Below are 23,321 nucleotides of genomic sequence, written 5' to 3'. Positions count from 1 at the left end.
CTATACCATCATTCAGTGCACAACCTGCCCGAAATGCATGTATCTGCTCCTTTACAGATGGATTTGTTCTTACTGCAGTTCTGTTTTCTATAATGATCTATAATGTGTTCACCATCTTTTTGATCTGTCCTTTTCTAGCTAAATCTGTCTCAAATATACCATGCACCGCGGGTATGTAGGAAAGTCAGATAGCTCTATAAGGGCTCCTCACCAATTAAAAAATATCCCCTGTGAATGAATACAGTCAAGTGCTGTAGTTTGACCCCCCAATAGATTCTTTTCCTGCAGCACATCCACTTATTAAAGCTGCTGATTGTAAGAGCGGAATGCCGTTGTGTAGAAATTAAACTACCGCTGAAGAGTCGTTTGGTCGGGGATATTCACCTCTCTCCACAAACAGCCCAAGCGATTGAGGAGGGCTGGAATTCACCTGCAGAAAGTAAGAGCAGGTTCTCTATAGGTGTTGTTCCAATTTAGAGGCTGAAATAATGGCCTCTGGCCCCTGCCCTACATGGAAGGATAATGTGGGAGTTTTGGGCCAATGGATTTGCGTAAGCGTGGAGCCAGCACGGAGAAGTATAATACAGAGCTTTGTTAAGTACGTCCTTTTCTTGACTGTAGCTTGACAGGCTGTACCTGTTTACCACTACAGTTTGCATTTTCTCACTTGGTAACATCTGGAAGGCTGTACTATGTTAGAAATCCTCAAGCTGGCTCTGAGAAGGCTTGTAGCTATACGTTGCTAAACTGCATGCAGATCTGGAGTCAGTTCAGCGCTGACTGCACTGGGAGTCTCTGCAGCACCCTGCCTTGTGGGAGAGACGCAAGCCTGCTGTGTCCCATGCTCTCTGTGCATCCCCTGCCTGCTCTTAAAATGTAAGCAAATGTCACTGCATGGCAATCAGACAGCAGACATTGGTGAACAAGTTAAATTTCACTGAACCAGCAATGATATGCATGATCTTCTACCTGGCCCAGAGTGGTTCACAATTGGAGCTATTCTCCCTTGACAGCCCTGAAAAGAGGACTAATGCCTACTGCTGATTGCCAGTGTTTTTTGACAGCAAAGCGAATCACTTTTTAAAGACAATGACTTGTTTACTTTTCATTGAAACTTGAAGATATTTCATAATAGAATTTGAGCAAATTTACCAGATGTTTCATCCCACTGTGCTTTTCTGGCAGGTCTACAAGATAGAATGCTGACTAAGGCTAATAAATCAGGCTGCGTATGAAAGGCTTGGGGAGAGAATACAATATATATGCCTGAAACCATAGGAATATCTTAGCCCACTGATTCTTGGGAATTCCTGATGTTTCCTGTGCTTTTCTTAGAGACTGATCTCAAATACAGGAGGGGAAGGGGGTCCTGTTCTGTTCTTGTAGCCTATGGTGAGACACAGCTTTGTCTAACAGCACTCCTTGTGCTGGCATAGGAGATCACAGACATAAAAATGATTAATACAATTCTATAGTCAGGCAATTATCTATCCAGCTGGGAGAAAATGGGAAATAAGAGTTTAAGGTGCATTCAGAGGCTGGCTGTGACCCAGTAAAGTACTGTATTGCTCTACAAAATAATATTCCCTTCCTCATCCATCTCCTTCTCTTCCATCCCCCACCCTTTTGCTTTGTTCAGTCTCTACTAATCTCTTTGCTTCCTTGCTGCCCTATCCAGCAGAGCTCTGCTGGTTCCCTAGGAATCAGGAAATAAAGCCACCTGTAGAAGAGTCTCTTCTTTTAGGGCCTCGCATTGCATGTGTTAACCACACAAAACTGTTTAAAAACACATTTCTACTCCCCTTTTAGTGACTCTTGCAGTACCTAGTTTAGTTTACTGACCATTGTCTTTGCAAGTTTGTGCCATTCAGTCTTCTTTTTGCCTGGTCACCTGCTTTCTTTTCTCTACTCTTGCTTTTATTTTCTCTTACTGTACTTCTGCCAGCTCTCTAGATATTCCCCTCCTTGTCTGTCTCCTCCCTACATATCAGGAAAAAGCAGCTGAAGTTTCCACAGCATCTTCCAAGCAGAGGAAGAGATACAGGAAATACTATTCCTGTTTGTCTGACTGCAGTAGGAAAACATATATCAAACTTTTCACTGAAGCCCACGCCAGACCAGCAGCACTTGTGCTAGTGATACCTGGTTCGCTAGGGTGGAAGAGGCTTTGGGTGACAGCACAGCATAGTGTCACTGTACCCTTGCTTGGACTGACTTACTTAACATGCCCCTGAAATCACTCTGTGGCTGAAGGCCGTGCTGGCTGCAGGGCTTGCAGTACTGCTGCTCCCGTACGGCCGCTTTTGAGGATTCTCACACCACGGTGACAGTGGTACCAAGCAACTCCCCTTTCAGTCCAGGAGATGTGAGATCAGGATACTGACGCATAGCAAGTATTTTTTAAATGAAAACATGGGGACACATGGACTCACAAAGAACAGATGGCCTTTGAATAAAGTTTGTCCATCTGAATAGCAGTATCTGGTGAAAAGAAGCTGAATTTTTAAATCACAATCATATTATTTAAGCAAGTTGTATTATTCTGTGTGTTGCCTTTATCTGAAGACTGCAGGCATTTGTGATTATCTGTCATTTTACCTTTATACAGCTGTTTTCATCCTGATAGGTCACAGAAATTTGCCACATGGCAGTAACAGCAACTGACTAATCCAGTGTGTTACAAAGAAACAGAGAGAAGGGGGGTGTCTACCCCAGGACTGCTATAGCAAATTGCTACACTTAGAAAATTGCTGTAAAGCTATTCCACTCCATTTTTAATGCTGTGTCTGAACAGCCTATGCTCAATGAATTGCGTGGTGTTCAAGTTGTCTGTGCAAGACGAAGAGACGAACTGGCTGTACTAGGATTAAACCTGTACTTCTTGTGGCGGTAGGGATTCCTCAGCCCACACTCGGGACCATGAAACAATTCCAAAACCAGGGCTCTGAAAATACGGCAGCATCTTGAGGGTTAAAGGGCTGGAAAAGGCAACATTGACTACCCTCCAACTCCTCAGGTCTTAAACCATCAATACCCGAAGCTATTGTGTGATGTTCAGCCTGTGTCTGCTGAGCGAGTCTGCACAGCTGGCACCGCTCCAGCTGCAGCTGCTCTTTAAAGTTGAAAAAAAATGCTTGGAAAGGAGTTGTTGGGTTTTTGTTTATTTGTTTTTTTTTTTTTTTTTTAAATAATATATTATTTTCTCAGCTTTAAGAGTAGTTTGATGTATTTGTGCCCCCCCCCCCTTTAACTGCAGTTTCAGTTTAGCTCGTGTCCCACCTCTCATACTCTCCCTGCAGCTTTAAAGGAGCACAGACCAAACATCAGCAGTTTTCAGCAAGGCCACAGAGTTGCTGGAAAGGTTCCCACTGACTTCTTCAGTGAGCTCTAAAAGGCAGGCTCCAGCATTTCCAGTGCTGCTGTAAATAATGTCTAGAAGGGGCCGGATAAGGAATAGGGGGTACACACGGCCTTGCTTTGAGCTCGTCTTTCATTTCCTTTGTCTCTTTCAAGAGAAACAAGGGAGCTAATTTCAGATAACTTGGCACATCGTCTGATTGTTGGTCCCTTAGGGGTCTGTTTGGGGCTGCTTCTCCCACCGACAGGACTTCAGGCTCCAGGTTCTACTTGGAGGAGCCAGAGAGGCCTCTCGGGTGCCTGGAGGGGAGAGCGCAAAGTGTTAAATGCAGGAAGAACGCTAGAAACAACGGCAATTTTCTGGCTTTGATCTGTCACTTGGCAGATCCTGGAGACAGGCTTGTCTGGGGCTATCTCTGTAGCAGAGTTTGGAAGTGGCTGAGCAAGGCACTGCTAACCCCGGGGGATGAAAGTGCACCCGAGAGCAAAGGGGCACGATGTCCTCTGTTTGAAGCAGGAGCTGCAAAATACAAATGCAGTGCTGCTCTCAGCTGAGAAACCATCAGGGAGGATGTCTTTCCCTCCTTTCCCTCTTTCTGTGAATTTTTCAACAGGTTAAGTCAGATTTGGTTGTTATGAATTGTAAGTACGGAGAGAGACAAATGCAGCATCTGCAGATAGAAGGAAGGTATTATTATTAGGGTGGGGTTAGTAGCCAGATAAAGTGGCAAATATTAAGTTATGCAAACCTAAATGTATCATTCCCTTAATTCAACAGAAGGTGACAAGGAGACGGATTAAATATAGAAACTAGACACAACAGAACTCAAAAATGTCCGTGCTCTTGTTCAACGCTAGGATACAGAATGCACAATTTCATGCAAATCAGACTTCATTTATTTTCTGTTTTGCTTCTTCAGTTAAATATGAGACGAATGAGAACAAGAGCTTTTTTTCAGCAACCCGTACCTAGTAAATTCATTCTGGGAATGGAGGAAATAGAGTGAATATGATTCTGGACAATGACATCGCCAATGATCCAAAAATATTTGCACTGGGTGACCTGAATAGTCTCTTGAATATAAATGAACCACAGGGGAAAATTTCTATTAAGAGCAAATGCAGCAGCTAAAAGGGTGGTATTGCTGAATTTGAAATATGCAGAAGGATTAAAGCTTGCTGAATTGTATACAGGATTAAGTGAATTGACACATGTGGAGAAAATAATTTCAATAACAAACAGGTTTTTGTTCTTTGGGAATCTTTCTGGAAAATATAGTCGTAATTTTCAGAGAGTTATGACTGAATTGTCGTACTATACGTAATAAGTTACTGCTGTAATCTAGAATGATGGTGGTAAAGTGGTGATCCATAATCGTATTGCTATGCTAGACAGTGAAAAAGCACAAACATTTGAAACAAAATTAAACTTTGTATGTTAAAGTAGGTATGTAACAACAGGCGTCTTTCTGCAGGACACCTTCAAAATGATGTTTTTCTTACTGGGTTATCACACAGCACTTTACCCTTCTGGTTGGCCCTTGGGGAACCAACCAGACCAATGTGGAACTAAAACACACATAGGGACAGAGAACTTTGCCAACGCTATGCAGAAGGGACCTCAATTTCTTGGTTGTCTATTCTTTGCTAACCCTTTGTGCCGTTCCTCTAGATGATGATCCTGTTGAAACAGGGACAAGCAAAAGCGTTAGCTCGTAATCCTGTTGGGAACTAGGTGGTTGCGGTTATTACAGCTCTTCTCCAGCCTAACGACTGCCTAAATCATAAGCACTCTTCTCAAAGTCAGTCAAACTGGGACATCACATAGGCTTACAAGTGTGGGGGCTAAAAGCTAGTAAGATGGACCAGGCAAATCAGCAAGGCCTCATCTGTCTTCTCACAAAGTTTCAGGCTTGTTGTTTTGTCAGTGCCTCATATTTCTTATCAGGTTAAGTCCAACTGGTTGCAATTACTATGCATTGAAGGTTAAAGCAGAAATATCACTGTTACACCTCTGTTTTTACAGCCTTACAAATTCCCAAGGCAGGCTTTGCCACTGAATTTTTCCATGCATGGTCTCCAGCAAGCGTCAGTCACTTTTTCATTAGCCCCTTTGAGTTCTTCAGTGAAGCCAAATGATTGACAAATCTTTGTAACTTAGTGGGGCAAGGAGTATCTTATCTCACTTTGCATCACACCACAGCGTTTGCTTTCAGTAAATGATAATAGTAACAACTTCTTCATTAATGGGATGTTAGGTGTGTCTTTTACGGCCTAAATTGTACAAAATGATGTTTAGCACGTATGCTTAATACGTATCTTCCTATGTGGCACATGAAACTTTGCAGCCAACCTGTAATCTCTGGTTTTGCAGCACCTGTGAGCAAGGTAGTTCCTATCTGAACATTTTGAACAGTAAAGAGTTTCAATACCAGCGAATTCAGGTAAAGCATTACTTCCTTATAGCACCGAAGCAGAAAAGGTTCCCCAGAAACAGTTGTGACCTGCCTGTTTTCCATGGCTTTGAAGATTAGCAAAGTATTCATTTGAATTGACAGAGATTAAAAAATGTTTCTTGACAAAACAACTGTTATTCACGTGATTAGCAAGCCCACTAATTGGGGAGTGGTGAACAGTGGCCAAGCAGAAGCAGCTCTTTGACTCCAGCTCTGCAGTTAATGCCAAATATTGATGGACAATATACAACTTTTAATCATTGCTTACAGGACTGTAGATGAATGAAGAAAGGCTCTGCTCCAGCGCAGCCCAGTGTCGTCTTTGAGGCCGCTGCAGTGGTATGCAGTGCTATGGTGGCTTGCTGGTTGGCGTGCCTGGCAGTCAGGGCTGCACCTGGGGATCTTCTTTTGGTGTCTTTGGTAGTACAGGGCTTCTTCCTCTTTGGTGGAAAGAGGTGTATATACCTGGATATGTTTATGATGGCAAGTGGGGATTTGATTTGGTCTTGTTTCTGTGGTCAGTTTGCATTAGTAAAACCTGAGAGACGGATCCTGAAAAATGCTAAAGGATGAAGGTAGGCTATTGTGCTAGTGATGTTGCAGAACATGGTAGTACTGCTGTGCTCTATCATTTTCTTAACCTTCCTCCATGTACTTCCAAGTAGTGCCTGAAATCATTACCTGTCATAAACAGTTAATTGTATCATGTATTACCTCCCCACAACAGTTGCTTGGACTACAGAGGGCTGTGTAGGGTTTTTATGGTATGGGATTGGGTTTTTTTTGTTGCTTTTGTCATCTGTGCTGGGATTTGATTTTAGTGCTAGAAATATGCTTGGCACGGATGATGGGGATGTAAGGCACTATGGCTCTGGGGAGTTCTTTGCACAGTTTTGCCCTGGATAGTATCCCACAGAGACGAGTTTTACAGTCATAGCAGAAGGAAAGTGTGACCCTGCTAAAGGAACACGGTGATTGTGGTTCTCAAATTGCAAAGAGGATGTTCTTGAGCAATTCTGTTGCTATGTTGGAGAGTATCAGGAATGGTCCACAAATGGCCTTGACCTATGATCCCAAGGCCTGCTGTATGTCAGACTTGAATAATGGCTACTGAAACTCAGATCACTTGAATTTGAGTATAAATGAATTACAAACCATAGTACTGAGACCAGAGTACGAAGTGCTTTTCTTTACCTGAAGGTTGAATCAAATGCTGGTTGATTGCAGCATAGCTGGAGTCCAGGTGAGTGTCTGAACGTTCAAGTTACTATACAGAAGATGGCTGTGCCATTTTGGGTGCTGAAGCCCTGCTGAAGATGCCTGCAGCCTTTGCCCAGGATTTATGCTCCAACAAGGGATGAAATACCTTCAAATGGTCACTCCATTCACTATGGTAGTTTGGTGTGGGGGGCTTTAGATCCCCTTCTGACATGTACAACCCTTTTCTGAATTTTGAACACTCTGGCTAGATGGGCTTCTTGGGATGACACAGACACAACATGAATAATTTATGGTATTTCAAAAATTCTGATTTTGCTGTCTGGGGAAATGGACTAACTACAGTTTCTTGCATTTAAAAGCAGAAAGTTGTTTTTATTATAAAACCCCAAACTGCATTTGAATATTCCTGTGCTCTGCCATGTGCCATCTCTTGCTTCCTGTCAATAAGCAAGATCTTTCAGTGGCTTGCTCAGTAAGAAAGTGATTCTGCGTTATTTCCTACAGAGGTTTCTGCTGAAGTATGCTGGCTGTAAGGAAGCAGCAACTCCTTTACATTCAGTAACCATACCATTTTCTCTATCAGCATGGAGCATTTGACTCATGTGCCCTAGAAAATAACTCCTCACTCCCACTATGTGCTCATATACTGAGCTGAGTTCTAAACCTGACCTGCAGTTCTGGGATGCAAACTCATGATCAAAATCGCTGGATGGAGGAGGTCAGTGTTTCAGTGTCCTGAGTCTCTGGGGTGAGAGTCCACTATTTAAGGAGTCGTGTTGTGAATTCAAAACAGGTTAATGCTTTCTAAGGTCTAGTGAAGTTAGAAAAACACAGTACAAATGAGCATGCCTGCCTTAAATGAAAGCTGATTACAGAGCTCAATCCTGTTTCTATTAAAGGGAATAAGGGGATCATGCTTCAAAATTTCACCCAATCTGGGTCGAGGTCTTTTACAAGGGACAAAAAATTTCTGTATGAAAGATTGAGATGCTTGTTTTCCAGCACAAGCAGTAATTCTACCTTTGCAGTAATATGATGCAAGTATGCTGAAAGTTTCTTTCATAAACAATACAAAAATAGTGGTTCTGTCTACAGCCTTTTCCCCCACACAGCACCTTGAGCTGTATTGAGCACCGGGCCTTAGGAAGCAGAAGGCTAAACTTAACAGGATTTTACACTCCCCACAGTCCAGGAACTGGGCTTTCACTAGGGTTAATAGGAGGTGGGGTAGCTAATATTTTAAGCCAGATCTGGGGCTGTGAATGTGTAGCAGAGTTTTGAGTGATTTAATTTTCTTAATTTGATACTCTCAGTATGTGCTCAGTCCAGAAGTGCCAGGTTAAAAGACTTGGAAATAGGCTCACCTCCTACTGTAATTATCAGAAAGACTTCTGATCTGTCTGCATGGGTAAACTGGGTATTTGTATGTACACTTGCATCCACCAAGCGCAAGCCTCTTGAGAGTTGTGGCTCCCTTTATTCGTAACTTTTTGTTTCATGATCCTTGCTCTGAATTTCTTGTTTGTCATTCCCTATTTCCCATACTGGGAACCATGTTGCTGAACTCACCTAATAAAGAAATGTTTGCTCATAGTCATTCTCCAGGGGCAGATTGTGATGAGCAGGTTGGCATTTCAGAGAATGCTGCAGAAACCAACTTCTGAGACCCGTTTCTGACACTCTCACTCACATAGCAATACCCGTGGCTGCGGTGAACTCCCCTCATTGAGACTGCCCTGGCTTGTGAGTAATTTTCTTGGTCTCCTGTAGCTACCCACGGATTTGCTAAGTGCTGAGGAGCATATGTTGAAAGTAGTCTAGAGAGTTGTTAGCCATGTGGCTGCTCTGTTAATTTTCATGGTGTCCCTGTGTTAGACCTCTGTATGTTGCTACGGAAAAAAGTGCCCTCTGAGTTTTAATTCAGGGATCATAAAGACCTAATGTCACTTTTCCACAAAGGAGAGAGCAGCAAAAGATTCCTCAATGCGTTTTTGCCTTTGTTTTGCAGTGTGAAAGGACAGGGAGGTTTATGCGTTTATTTGTTATGTAAAATCACTTAGTTATTTCTGAAAAACATTGTTTATGGCTATTTCACAACTTTTTGGACATTCTCAGAAACAGAAATGAGTATCATGGTGTGACCAAGTAAAGAAAGTGCTTTTTCTGAAGTTCCTTTCTAGAAAAAATAATGAAGTATTTTTAGGAATGAATTCTGAATGCGTTAATTTGCTGATCATCTTCACTATTAACCAGAGATTGACAGAGAGTTGTCAAGTGCAGTATCCCCAAGCCAACGGGGAGAGCTGGAGACAGACTGCGCAGCCAGCACTGTTTTTTTCTGCTCTGTTCTGCTCTGTTCCCCTTACTTTTGACATCGACTTTATTACTTGTCTAGTAGTACCAGAAAATCCAGAGGGACTGTGTCCCCATGGCTCAAGGTCCCTCTGCGCACGCAGGCACAGTAATAGTCCTGCCCTATGTGCTGTTTATAGGGCTAGGTGTTGCCTTGAGAATATTGTTTCCCTCCCACATAGAGTCTCAGCTTTCCCAAGGTTGGATCTCCTTCAAAGAGAACAGCCTTCACAGTCCTAACAGGCTTTCATCCATAGTGCTTCTCTCTTTTTCCCCTCTCTCCCTCTGCTGTAGCATCTCTTCTCTTGTTCTCTGAACATCTCATGTTCACCTGTCTGCTCTGCAGCTTGCTTGCATGCATTGCTGACTTTGGAGCTCAAGACCAAAGATTCTTTCAAGCCTTCTGTCCTAGCATGTAGCTGAGTACATTCAAAGAATCCCAAATGTGACTCTTTGGCTGTGAGTGTGTTGTATGGAATGGGCTGAGGGCTGTACCTAAGCCACTTTCCACTCTCACAGTGCTTCCCATCCAGACTGGCCAAGGAAGCCGTACATCCTTTTCCTGGTAAGTAAAAGAACAGTTCAAAGACTTGCCCCTGTGGTTCCTTTCCTACCATTAAACAGATCCATCTCTATACATCAAATATAATTTTCTTTTGCAGCTAGTCAACTCTCTTGATTGTGCTCTTTGCTGATCTGGTAGTTATTTTCGTTGCCTCTGTGGAGGTCTGCTCTCAGCACACCCAGAGCCAATGCTCCTGACAGGCAGCACAATCCTGGAGTGCCTTGGCAGGCTGCCTGCGTCTGTCCTGCAGGCCCTGGGGGGACTCTCACACGTTTTGCCGCTTACTTTCCTCTTTCCTAGAGATCTAACGCAATTTTTGCAAGTAGTCACTTGGAGCCATATTTCCCTTTGCCCTGGAATATTTTTTAATTTATTTTTAGTAAACGTTTGTCAGTGTTTCTAACATTGCGCCTCCAGCAACATGGCCTGGACTGAAGCCACGCAGCAGTCTGACAACCTGTTAGGCAAGTCTCCTATCAATTAGGCTGCAGCTGTCATTGGATCTATTCTCAGCCTCCTTGGTACGTGTTTGCAAATAACAGGGGCTGCTGTTTTGCAGCACTTGATTTTTATTTTTTCTCCATAGCCAGGCAAGAACATTTTGTCCCTAGAATTCCTCCTGCCTCCGTTGTTTTTGCTTTCTAATCATCTTCGCTTTATTCTCCTAGGAATATATGTTTATCGAGAATATTCTTATAAGTAAAGTCTCTGCTCTCTCTTTTAATGCACAAAACAAGGAAAACCTCCCCCAAAGAAACAAAAAAAAGGAGTAACTCACTCAAGGCTATACCTTGATCCTTTAAATGTTTTCAGACTTTCTCCAAAGTATCCAGACTGCTTCTTACCTGTGGGGAGCTGCCATTTTGAAAGCCTGCCTTGCATGGAAGCTCTCCATGGGGGCTGTCTTGTTTCTGCTGATGTTTGAGCTTCGAGGTGATTGTGTGTTTTATTATCAGGTTTGCCACAGCTGGAAAGAGAGTCCCTGACAATGTACAATCTGTTAGAATTCCCTCTTATGCCTTCCACCATTTGCAGTTTTCTCTTCTCCTATAAAAATAATGAAAATCGCTCTATAACTTTTTTCCAGATGTTGCACACAGCATGGTGGTACTTGATGCTAATATTTCATTCAGTAATCCATGGAGCACAGCCCAGTTTGTATTAGACAGAGCAACCACACTTAGGCGTATCATTTTCTTGTTTTGCTTCCATGTGAAATGGGAAATCAGAATTGGGGTGTTCAAGCAAGGCAGAAGCACCCAGGGCATTTCATCCTTGGGCTGACTGAAAGATACATTTTGATATTGTGCTGTCATTTCTTTCACAATCCAGGCTCCAGCTTTGCACAAAAACAGTGGAAACTGTTCCAGTTTCCTCTCAATCTGTAGGTCCTAACAACAGGTCTCCAGCCAGCTTGCAGCTTTGGAGGCAGAACCAGCCCATCATAGGCAGATTGAAACAGTTAAGTTTAGATCAGCTCATGCTGAATTGGCAAAAGTCCCTATACTTGCCTGGTGGGAGAGTAAGGACAGGGCTTTTTTCTGTCCCTGCTAAATAGCACACAATACTGCAAGATGCTTCCTCTGCAACACCACTCAATGTTTGCTCTGCAAGAATGTCCACAAGGAGCCCACCTAGTGCTGTAGCTGCGCTGGCATTCAGAGGCATCTTGAAGTTTTTGTGTATAAAATTTCCCCAAAGTAGCCGTGTGGTCCTGCGAAGCTCTTAGGCACTGTAAGTGTTACTACAGCACTGCCTGTCTATGTTGTATTTTCTGGAGTACAAAAAACCCATGAGAGGAAGGCTCCACCAGGGTCCCAGGGCTGGGAGGTTTGGTGTTACACCACCAAGGTATGGGGCAGCTGGCTCATTGACGGGAGTCTGCAGGGCTCTGAGCAGCTGCTCGGCATGTGAGTGAGAGGGGCTTCTGTGGGCAAAATTAGGGACGCTGGGACACATAGAAGGCCTCGGCAGGGCATTGCTGGATTGCCTAGTAGTGCATTAGCACCTCAGAAAGACCTGAGGGCTTTGGTGATCCTCTTCCTAGGTGTCTATTACTATCTTTCTTTACCAGGGGAAAGGTGTCTCTAAATCCCTTAGGAAGCTACTGTTTAGACTAGGATGTAGGCTCCCACAGCACTTCAGGTGTTTCATGAAATACTTGTTGGAGATAGATCCTGTTGAGTGGTGCTGCAAATCTTTGGGCAATCTCAGGCTGAGACACTGAAGGTTTTCTCAAGTACTTATTTAATGAGAAGCACATTTCACATATATACAGCATCCCAAATTGTTCCTGCTCAACCACTGAGCTTTCAACTTTTTGAAAGTATAAACACAGTCAGAATAAGCTGCCATCCTGTAGACAAAGCTTAGTTGGCAAGAAGATGTAGTTTATGCAGTATTTATGTTCCCCCAGTAAACAAAGACAAGTAAAATGCTTTACTTGTTAACATCAATTCAAAGGAAGAGCAAATGATGGCATTTACTGTAATCATGTTCAATGTTCTGAAGGTGTCTGCATGTTTCACCTTTATTCTAAGTTCTTGCTTATAAGTTGCTTTTTATGTTTAATAGTGTGTGACTGTTTCTGAGAATGCAGCGTACGACTGTTTCAAGACTGTATTTAAACAGAAGAGCTCTCTCTACATTTTATAGTGATAAATATTAAGTGCAGCAGGAGGACTGGTTAAATAAAGAGGAGGGGCCTGAGCTGACTAGTTTGGTGTTTATTTCTTTGTCAGCTGCTGTTGGAATAGTGTTTAGATTAATGTGATCACTCTTCGCAGCGGCTGCAAGTTCATAGACCAACTGTGCACTTGTATCAAAGCCATCAGAATGATTTTTGTCCAGGGTTCCTACCAGAATTATTTATACAAAATGCATTTGAAATCCTATATTGGCCATTTACACGTGAGGATTTCTATTTCAGGAAGCTTTGGAAACCGCCAGGATCTTCAACTGCACCCTTTCCAAAAGATACAGGATCCTTTTAACATTTAATGATGACTGAGAAGGTGCTTAAAAATAACTTAGAAGCACAAAGCACGGTAGTGTGCTCCCTACCACTTACAGGGATGGACTAAAAGTTAAATTTTGGATTCTATTTGCATTTCTTGTTCTTTCTTGCTTCATGACTTGAGATGAATTGCCTAGTTCCCCTTGACAAATGAGCTTAATACTTATCTATTGTCCATATTTACATTATTACATCTAGGAAGTGATAGAATCTGAATTCATCTTCTCTGAGGAGAGAACTGTAAAACTCTGTGGTGGTCAGGTAGCATAAAATATATCCTTCTACATGACTGCACATGGGATTATCCACTGTATAATTTGCTGGGTATCAAGTCCATTTCACATGCAAAAGGTCCCTGGTTAATGATGGTATAAGTTCTTTCGGGAGGGATTGTGCTTATGTATATATTTGTACAATATTCAACATAATAGCAATCTAATCTTGACTGCATCATTTATGCTTTGCTACAATTTATACAATATAGGTAATCAATTAGTCTGATTCTTCTGCGTGCTGCTAAATGGAACATGAACAGCTCGTAATGGGCAGCAGTAAATAGACATTTGTATGGACACAGGTACACTGTGCGGTGAAAGAGACATGCAGGAGACAAGGTACTGAACAAAACAGCGCTGCATAAAACCAGGCATTCATTTAAAGGAAGAAAAATGTCGCTGAAAGCTGCAGGATTATTAGCATTACTATGCATGAGGAGTACTCAAAGAAGATGTTACAAGAGGAAGAGAGACATTATTCAAGTGTCTAAGAAGACAGACCATCATCAGCAGTGGAGAGAGAAAAGGCTTCCAAAGGAATAGCATAGCATTTCCAACATTAAATTATAAGGGGACTGAAGCCTTAAAAGGTATGTTGGAGTTTCTGCATTATTTATTATTTGAGATTGCCTTTCCCCCCAGTGCTTAAGTTTCTCGTTCCATTCATACAGAACAGAAAAGTCCTTGCCATACTTCTCATCTTCCTGGGGCTTTCTGGACACTGAGCCAGCCGTAAGTTTTGACATGTGATTTACTCTAAGCAGCCATTGATTACTTGCAATGCTGCAGTGGGTTTGTAGCTGCTTTGTTGGAAAGGTTGGGGAAGCAAGGCGGCTTTGGCTGCCGTTACTCTGGAGCTTGGGAAACTTGGGCTCAGGATTCATTATTGTTTTGTATTTTTATTGCATCCATACCTACAGGCTCCAGGCACCAATAGGATTTCACGGTGCTAGGTGCTGTCCTTTCTTCACCACAATTTAAGGCCTTGTGGACACCTTTTTTGAACCTAATGCATAGCTGCACTGACAGTGCAGTCACTCAGAGTACAGAAGCTTACACCAGGAAAAAGCCTGCAAAAAATACAGCTTGTATCAGTTGCCTGAGCAAGAGAAGCTGTATTGGCAAAAAGGAACTTTTTTTCCCCTTTTGCTCATATTACAGCTGTGTCTACATTAGGGCTTTTGCTGGCATAGCTGAAAAAAAAAATCACACTCCTAGCTGACAGGGATATGCTGTCAATTTTTTTAAATAGATGAGCCTGAAGTATTTCCACTTGATGGATCAGTGTGTGTTTCTGCGTGTGGGGAAGGGGGAGGGGTGAACCTGTTTTAAAATAGAAGTTCCTAAAATTGGTTTGCACAGATGCCCTTAAAATGGCAAGTACTGCCCTTGCCAATATCTTCCTGCTTCCTGGCCCTCCTGTCCTTCTCACCCAGGCTCAGCCCCCAGCCCTGTATTCCCTTCCCTTACGGCTTGTCTGCCCCACACCCTGGTGTGTCCAGCTGGGGAGTCTCGCCCACTGTCCTCAGTTCTCCTGCCTGGCTTCTGCCCTGGCAGCATCCCACCTCTGTGCTTCTGCCTCTGCTCCAAACACCTTCACTGAAGCTCCAGTCCATCCCCTTTGCTACCAAGGGCTGGCTCTGTTTCCTGAAGTGTGGGTTTCTTACCTTCCTCTCCTACTCTTGCTCCCAAGGCCTCTGTTGGGCACGAAGGCTTAGTCTTTTCGTACAAACAGAAGTTGTCCATAAGCTCTGTGCCATTGCAAAATGTTTCATTTCCTGCAGCCAAACGGCATGCTAAGTTGAAGCGAGAGCAGAGGGATTTCCATTTCAAACAAGGAGGCAGAGCCTTTCCAGAACATCTGGAGAATATTTGGAGGAAGAGCTGGAGCTGTGATAAGGTCGCAGGACTAGAGGCATGAAGGTTGGTTCTGTTGCTGCTTGTCCTGACCAGACAATTACTGATGTTTACCTTGTTCCATCAGCTCAGGTTGGTTATGGAGTCCAAATGGCATATAAAGGTATCGTATGTACTAGCTCCTGGGGAAGGATTGATCCCAGCGGAACTTCTTGTCTTTGAGGGTGGCAGAGCACTGGCACAGGCTGCCCAGAGAGGTGGTGGAGTCTCCGTCTCTGGAGACATTCCAAACCTGCCTGGACGCGTTCCTGTGCAACCTGCTCTGGGTGACCCTGCTCTAGCAGGGGGTTGGACTAGATGATCTCCAGAGGTCCCTTCAAACCCTATGATTCTATGAGACCTACTATGATCTTACCTTTGGGCAAAAGTTGCTGCTTTGGTGCCTCAGGCACAATCATGAGGTATGAACCTTAATTTGATCAAAATGGAAAGGGAGTGAGGTCCTGTAGTGGCTGAGTCTGCTGAAGTGCAAGAAGTAGGGATTAGCTGGTCCTCAGATGACTCACACTTCCGTAGGAGTACAATTCTGTGAAAATAAATTGCTAAATAACCTGCACATCCTGGTGCGAGGAAGCGGGGGGTCAGAGGGAAGCAGACAGCAGCCTGGGCAAGCAAGTCCTTGAATCACCCACATGTGTCAGTGTGCATAACCAGCACTCCAGAGTCCTTACTGATGGTTATTGCAGGTGATCCATCGGTTGTACGCCTGGAAATGAGGCATATGTAATAATTTTTAAAAAGAGCAGTGAGAGGACTTGTTTTAATTTTTTCTGATTATGAAAGTTTAAGCATTTAAATAGCATTTAACCAAGTAACCCACAGCCCATTGGTATCAACAATTTGTTCAGAGTTTAAACTGACATTTCATAAGTATGTTAATTGATACTGCACTAAGTTACTATAGGTATCTTCCTAAGTGCCAATTATCTGCCTCAACATTCCCCACAATTTAAGTTTGTTAGTAAGAAGCTAATTACACTAGTTTATTGCTGATGGAATTACATGAGGAGTAGATTTCGCTCTTACATACTTATTAGACCTCAATAAGTGATCCTTAGCAGTCTGTTGCTATTCAATTAACAAGTAATAACTTCCTTAATGAATCTAATTGAAATGCTTATTTCAGTCAGGCACCTAATATAAAGCGCTTTACTTTGAGCGCTTTTCTGAGTGCTAGTCTTGTTTACTTAACAGGAACAAAATGGGGCCACTGAGGAAAACTCTGAGACTATGATGAGAACTGAACCACTGTTGGTAAATCCCTGCCAAACATGACCAGAAGTAATTTGCCAGGTGATTTCTGTTCTACAGAAATATCACGGGAATAAACCAAGACATTTCTCTCTGAGGGTTTAAATCCATGGAGGAGATTCTGCAGCATGAAATTCTTCTAGCACATTAGCTCTACCTCTTGCGACGGATGTGAAAACACTCACTGCACCGTCGGGAGCTGCGTAGCTAAGCTCCGGTGCACTGCCATGGATGCTGTCATTGAGTTCTTGGTACAGTTCGACTGTCTTAAAAACTCACTCCTTTTTTTTTGTGAATCTGCACGTTGGGGTTAAGAGATTGTTAGAAGTATGATGATGGCTATATTTAATGATCTAAAACTATCAGTATAATTAGAGCCAAAAAGAGGATATAACTAGAGGGTTTTATACTGTTCCATGTACTTCAGTGAGACTGACACTAAATCACCTTGAATTTAGTCTTTGCCCACAGGCGTAACCTGCCCTGAACTGTCTTGAGTGACCACTGCTGGGGCTAACAAAACCCAGTTGCTACGTGGAGACAGCTTCCTAACAAAAGTGGCAAAGAAGTGTGTGTAGTGTACCTGGGGCTGTGCACACCATACTTGGCAACCTGGTAGGTTGGGAGTCTCCTTAATTGGGAAGGGGGATTTTGTAGCCTAGGAAATTATAACCTGCTTCATCCATTTACAGGATGGGTAGACCCAACCGCGGTTGGCTTCTGAAGGCATTTTTGGTTTCAGGATTGAAAGTCTGGTTTCTCCTGTAATGAGGATTTAACAGACAAGACTTGTGTTTGTGGATAAATGCCAGGAAATCTTCTCGAGCAACGCTAACAAATTATTCCATTTGGCAACGTTAGTGTATGGGCAGTAACCTTTTCTCAAGAATTTTTAGCAGATAGATTTAGTGTCAAAAAAACCCGTAATAGGCTGTAATATCTTCTCCAGTCTATCGGGTTTGTTACCAACTTTTTAATGTATGCCTTCTACTCATTGAATTGAAAGACCTTATTGATCTCTTTGCAGCTGAACTGATTATTGGGGTAAGAGAGAGACTTCCTGAAAGAAGCCAAGAGAAATTATTCATTTAACATGTTCTGATTTTAGTAAACTTCCATTTAACCTCCAGGGTTAATTAAAAAAAAATAAAATTGCTGGTTGGCTGGCATAAATTTATTAAATCAGACAGAAACTGAGTTCAGGCTGGTACATATAATGTCAACTTCTGTAATATTCTTGGGGAAAAAAATCCACATAGCCTTATTAGTATTCCAGAATTGCTTTATTTTAAAACAACAGTCATGACAGCAAAGCAACCCAACTAAGAAAATAACCCCCCAAATGAAAACACATTCTGCAACTTTAAGTAGTTCAGAAATACTTAAATAAGGAATCAGGGACTTCACAGGTCTGTGGTTATTGGTTGAAACCTGGTCTTCATCATGAGGTATCAGCTAGTTGGTGTCTGTAGCTTCTTCGGGTTGGAATAAGGGGGTTTGGTATGCTTTCCAGAGATTCCGTGGTTCTTCCCCGTGCCTACAGGGTGAATGATACACATCATAGCTGGCGTCTTTGTTAATGTCTGAACAGAGAGCAAGGATTAAATGGGCCTAACAGCTGAGGGGATTTTCAAAGGCATGAGTAGTATTTACACATGTATCTCCTGCTGGTTTCTATTGGTTTTCCAGGCTTGCTTTGAGATTCCTGGTTTGCTGTGGATCTGTCTCCCCGCTGCTCTCCCTGACCCTGTTATGGACAAGCTACTTATGGGTGTTTGATGGAGATCTGGGGAAATTTTCAGAGGTACAAATGTCAACACCCAAGTTACATTGATGGGATGGAGAAGCCCATGCTTGATAGGAAAGAGCTAATAGAGAACCATCCTGGAGAAGGTTCTGTCTTGTCACTCATGCCGTGACAAGCTCAGGGGTGAGATCTGGTGGCATAACAAAGGTGCAGTCTGACCTTCTAAAGCTGGGCTCCTCTGACCCTGACTTGACCTTGCATCTGAAGCAAAGGGGAGTTGGGCTGGAATATACTATGGAGCCGCAGCCAGAGAAAGGCGAAGCTTTCGTTGGAAGGACTTCATGAAAACGCAAATGAGCACTAAAACACCAAAGTGAGGCTTCAAGACAGGTTAGTTATTGTCCTGTACAGGCCAGGTGAAACTATGTTTTAGAGAACATGAGGAGTATAAAAAAATCTAGTACTAGATTCAGATAGAAACTGCTGATGTTGTTAGCTGTGTGGCATTTGTGCAAGATTTTGTTAGAAGCCAGCATCATAAAGCTGTCCATTCTGTCAACCAGCTTCGGGGTAAACATTTTCTCCTCCCCCCCCATCAAAATGAGAAGACAGTTTTCTAAGTGATTTTAGTCTGAAATGTGACAAAAAAGTTTTGGCAACTGATCTTCCTTTTGTGTCCTATGTGACATTTTGTCCCTCCTGGCCTGGAATATCTCATGTAGTTAAAGTGTTTTGAGGCATATTCCCTCCCTCAGAGTACGGGGAGAAATTCTACCTGGGGCTTTGTTCCCGTGGAAGGGAAAATCCGGCCTTTTACCAAGTACTGCAGTTTAACTGAAGCAGCAGGAACTAGCAAGGAATGCTTGTAGCATGGAACATATCATGTATAGTAGAATGTCATTTTCAAGTGCTTTCTGAACTATGCATCCCAGTAATGAAGCAGCTCACGTGACTTTCTCGCAGTGCGCTGCACTCCGTATAACCTCGCCTTTGATCATGATGTCACTTCAGATGAAAGACTTGCATGGAGAGTGGTACGTTGTGCAGTAGGATCAGCTGATACCTCTGGGATCTGAACAGTGAAAGACTATTTGAGATGTGCACTCTATGCTTGTCAAAGAGAAATAAGTGCTGCAATAAAAATAGTAGTTGGATATCCAAACTCCCCTCCGTCTGGGTAGAGGGAAGACTTCCCCTTTATGCAAGAGGACTGGCTTAATCTGAAAGTTCTCCTAGAAAGGATTTCAAGGATGAGTAATCATTTTTACTGTCTTTCAGTTCAGGGTCCTAATTTAGCTCACTGATTTCCTGAATGCTTGAGTAGCTCTAGGCGTCCCTGCTTGAGCAAGGGGGTTGGACCAGATGATCTCCAGAGGTCCTTTCCAACCGCAGCCGTTCTGTGAATCTGAGATTTTGATATATTGATACCCGTTACGTGAGTGTTACCAACAGAAGTTAAACAAACACCGCGAAACGCTCTCTTCTGCTGGTGTTAGCACAAGCAGCTCCCCACAGGACAGTCTCAGTGTGCTCAGTGGGTGCCTTTATACAGCTTCTCTCTTGTGCCTGGGAGCTTGCTGTTTGGCACCTTATGTCCCAGTTGAGTGTAATCTATGATGGGCTTTTCTAGCGAGTTTAAAACCAGGCAAACTTACAACCACACACACACTGTGGTCTAGGGATGGCAAGAAGACTCCACACACAAAATGTGAGCTGACCTAAGCGAGCCTGTTCAGCTCCCGTTGCAGTACCTGCTGGAAAACCCTCCAAAACCCAGAAAAAGCAGGCCATTCCCACAGAGGCATTTTTCTTATGCTGAAGCCTTGCTCTCCTTATAAAACAAACGTGTCCAGAGATCATGTTGGGTCCGCGTTCTGTTACAGCAAATGCTTTCCTGCAGATGTGCATCCCATTTTGCTTTGGCCTTGCTCACACCTCCTTAGCATTTGCTTTCTGGGAACGTCTGAGTGATTGAGGGTGAAAGCCTGGCCCCGTGCAGCTCTGCCATCTCATTCGATGGAGTCAGTATTTCACCTGTGCTAACAGTGACAGAGACTGAATGTCAGAGCTGCATGCACAAGCTTTCACAGAAATCAATTCTCACATACAGCATTAATATTGGAAATGCTTCTCGCTCACCTAATCGTTGGCCAGGCACAATAACCTGTGACTAATAGCCATTCATAGTTATACAGCACGGCCTGATTATAAAAATTTGCCATTAGTCCGTAACAAAAAAAATCCCAAGCTGTTAATTGACCAACATGTATTCCTGAGGAAATCGGAGTAATCAGATGGATTCACTGCACAGAGAGGCAAGGTACAGCTTGCTTGTGCATTGCTTTCGTGATTCATCTGCTCTGATCTACTTTTGATTATTTTTTCCTCATGTGGGACCGGTATTGTAAATCAAAGATTTGAGAAATAAGCCTGTGCTTAAAGTGACCCAAATTAAAAGCCAGTTGCCACCTTTCTTCTCCTCCTAGGCAGCCATCCATTTCCGGGCAGGAATAGGCATACGTTAAAGGCTGTCACACAGCTACAGAAGCAAACCAGTTAGCTCATGGTCTGCCTTTGCCAATGTTTAAGGTCAGCTACTGGAAAAAGTTACAAAACAGCTATTACAGCCAGGTATGATCCTGTAGAAGGATTTTATTGAGAACTGTTATTCTTTGCTCATTTTTGTGCAAGTCAGAGGGATGCTGCCCTGGAAAAACAGCCTGGTTTTCACAAAACAAGGACAGCAAGATGTGTGCAGGTTGGTTTTGGGGTTGGTTTGGGTTTTTTTTTTTTTGGTCATTCAAGTTTTTCTGTAGTAAACTCCCTTTTTTGTTGACAGATGGAGACCATTCCTGAAAATGGCCCGGACAGCTTGGCCGTGTGGTAGCTTTTCTTCAGGAGCGTGAGTAACACTCGTCCTGGCTGACATGAGGGGCAGAGGCACCAGTCCGGCAGACAGGACGCAGCGTCACCATCGCAGCCCAAGGACTTCTCCAACTTTACCTAAACATGGTCACTCTCTGGCATCTCCGCTCTGGTCAGCAGCCTTCACGGTAGGACAGACTTGGATCTAGTTATGATTTTAACGAGCAGAGCTCAGAAAAACTTGTTGGTGTCTGTAGGAAAAAAGCAAGCAAGCAGACCATAAATCAGGTCATCGGATGAATTCAGAATGCACTAATAAAATCAGAGCTTCCAATAAATTTCATTTCAGGCAGAGTAGAAACGGTTTCTCAGTTGAGAGTTCAGGGCAGATTATAATTTCAGATGTGTCAGGCCAATGCAATATGTCTACAAAACTGTTTGCAGGCAGGCAGCAATGGCTGGTCCAGAGTCAGGCCCTCACACCAGTTGCACTTTAGTATGATTGAATAAAAAGGTGAGAATCTCTAGTTCTCTGAGCAAAGCTAAATCTAATTAAATATTTATTTTTTTTTCCCCCTCCCAAATCCTTTGGTTTCTTGCTCTTTCATACTGTGCTATGATGACATTTGAACAACAAATGCAGTCTTGGTAGGTTGGTCTCCTGGTACTGCTTTTTATATGAAAAGCTCGCACATCCCAGCTGAAGTCCAGATGCTGCATTTATGAGGTATTTTGTCGTGATCAATTTTTTAAAAAAAATTTTTCCATCCCATGAAATTAATAGGCACCTGGGGAAATACCAGCCAACTCCTCCCTACTCCTGCAAATAGTAACCTTTCCCAGATGGGAAGGGATTTTTCTTTCCCTTTATTTACCTGCAAGAAGCCCTTGCTGGCACTCGGAATCACAGAGGGAGAAGGAAAAAATAAGAAAAAAAGAAGAAAAAAATATGAAAAACTTCATAAGCAGAAAACGTTACAAAGAGACCAACTGCACGTACTCCAACTAAGAACACTGCCTTCTGAGGCTCCATGATACTGAATAAACCCTGCATAATCTTGCCAGGGTCACAGAGTGAGTCATTAGCAAGACGGCACTAAGACAGAGGCATCCTGATTTTTGTATCTGCTCTGATTACTTAAGACCCCAATTTAAAAGGCCGCAGGTTTGTGCTGGCAGCGCAGCCATAGAGATAACTACGCACGGCTTTACAAATTGGTTTTCTTGCAATCATCTCACTACTGTGGGCCTGCAGCCCTTTTTTGTTTTGTCTTTTTTACTTGGCTGTGTTCTGTTCAACATTATTTATGTTTTTTTTTTTTTTTTTAACAACAAAACGAAGAAAGCCAGAGACGAGCGGGAGCCACTCCTCTGCCTTCACGCGCCCACACCAGGGCTGCGCACGCTGTCCTGGCCGCTCCGGCCAACTGCTCGGGGCCTGCAACCTCCCCTTACGAGCGTGTTCCTGCCCGCCAGCATCAAGCACCCTTCACACGCTCGTCGGCTACCGACCTGGCTGTGGATTGCTCTTCAACAGCGGCTTCAGGATGCTTAAAACCAACCAGTTGACCCAGGAGAGCATCTGAGGAGAAAAGCTGAAATTGCTTTCATTTCTTTCCTTAAGAAGTTTTTCCTTATTGCAGTTCTCTTTCAGAATGGGGAGCCTGTAAGTGGCTGCTTTGGCATCGTCATTAAAGACAAAGCAGTTTAAAAGCTGCTGTTACGGCTGGTTAGCCTGTGGCTGCCAAGTTCCCACTCTGTTAGTAAAGGGAGAGTTTTTCTTCTACTTATTCTTCTAATAAAAGATGAATATTTGTTTTCGTCGCCTTCTGTGGTGTTTGCACCCACCACGTAGCCCAGCAGAGCCTGTCGGGAGAGACGATTGTCTGGCTAGACCCACCCAGCCACCACATTGCTCTGGTTAAGTGAAGGCTGGTTCAATATAGACCAAAACAAGTAACTGTGGAGAACAGTCACGTGACACCTTTTTAGATAAAATAAATACAGAAATTTTCTGAACAAAAATAGTCCATAATTTGTGTTACAGGTGCACTTTTATATGTCACTAAAATAACTATGTGTAATTTCTTATTACCACCCTTAATGCCTGACTGATAATTATTCAAGTAGGTGTGCTTCAAAAGGTACTGCCCCTCCACAGCGGGCACACCGTTAGCCAAACTGGCTGACGCTTTCATGTGAAAGGCATAATTAATTTTCAAGTGGCAAAGCAGCACAGGCTTGCAGCATCCAACAGCTATATATGTTTGACTCTTCTTTTCATATAGAAAGACAGCCA

At 43.1% G+C, this 23,321-nt stretch overlaps 1 long non-coding RNA gene across 1 annotated transcript; it reads left to right on the top strand.

Moving 5' to 3' along the window:
* The first annotated feature begins 13,477 nt into the window (after nt 1-13,477).
* On the top strand, nt 13,478-22,930 carry LOC134520759 (uncharacterized). The gene is made up of 7 exons (XR_010072533.1): nt 13,478-13,832; nt 15,027-15,165; nt 16,354-16,452; nt 16,869-17,025; nt 18,100-18,214; nt 20,997-21,210; nt 22,365-22,930. It is a non-coding gene; the product is annotated as an uncharacterized LOC134520759 (long non-coding RNA).
* The last annotated feature ends 391 nt before the right edge of the window (nt 22,931-23,321 follow it).

Source organism: Chroicocephalus ridibundus, chromosome 9 (assembly GCF_963924245.1).
Source record: "Chroicocephalus ridibundus chromosome 9, bChrRid1.1, whole genome shotgun sequence".
NCBI classification, from domain to species: Eukaryota; Metazoa; Chordata; class Aves; order Charadriiformes; family Laridae; genus Chroicocephalus; species Chroicocephalus ridibundus.
The sequence above is the reverse complement of the archived record's forward strand: the minus strand, read 5'-3'. Positions and strand labels throughout refer to the sequence as shown.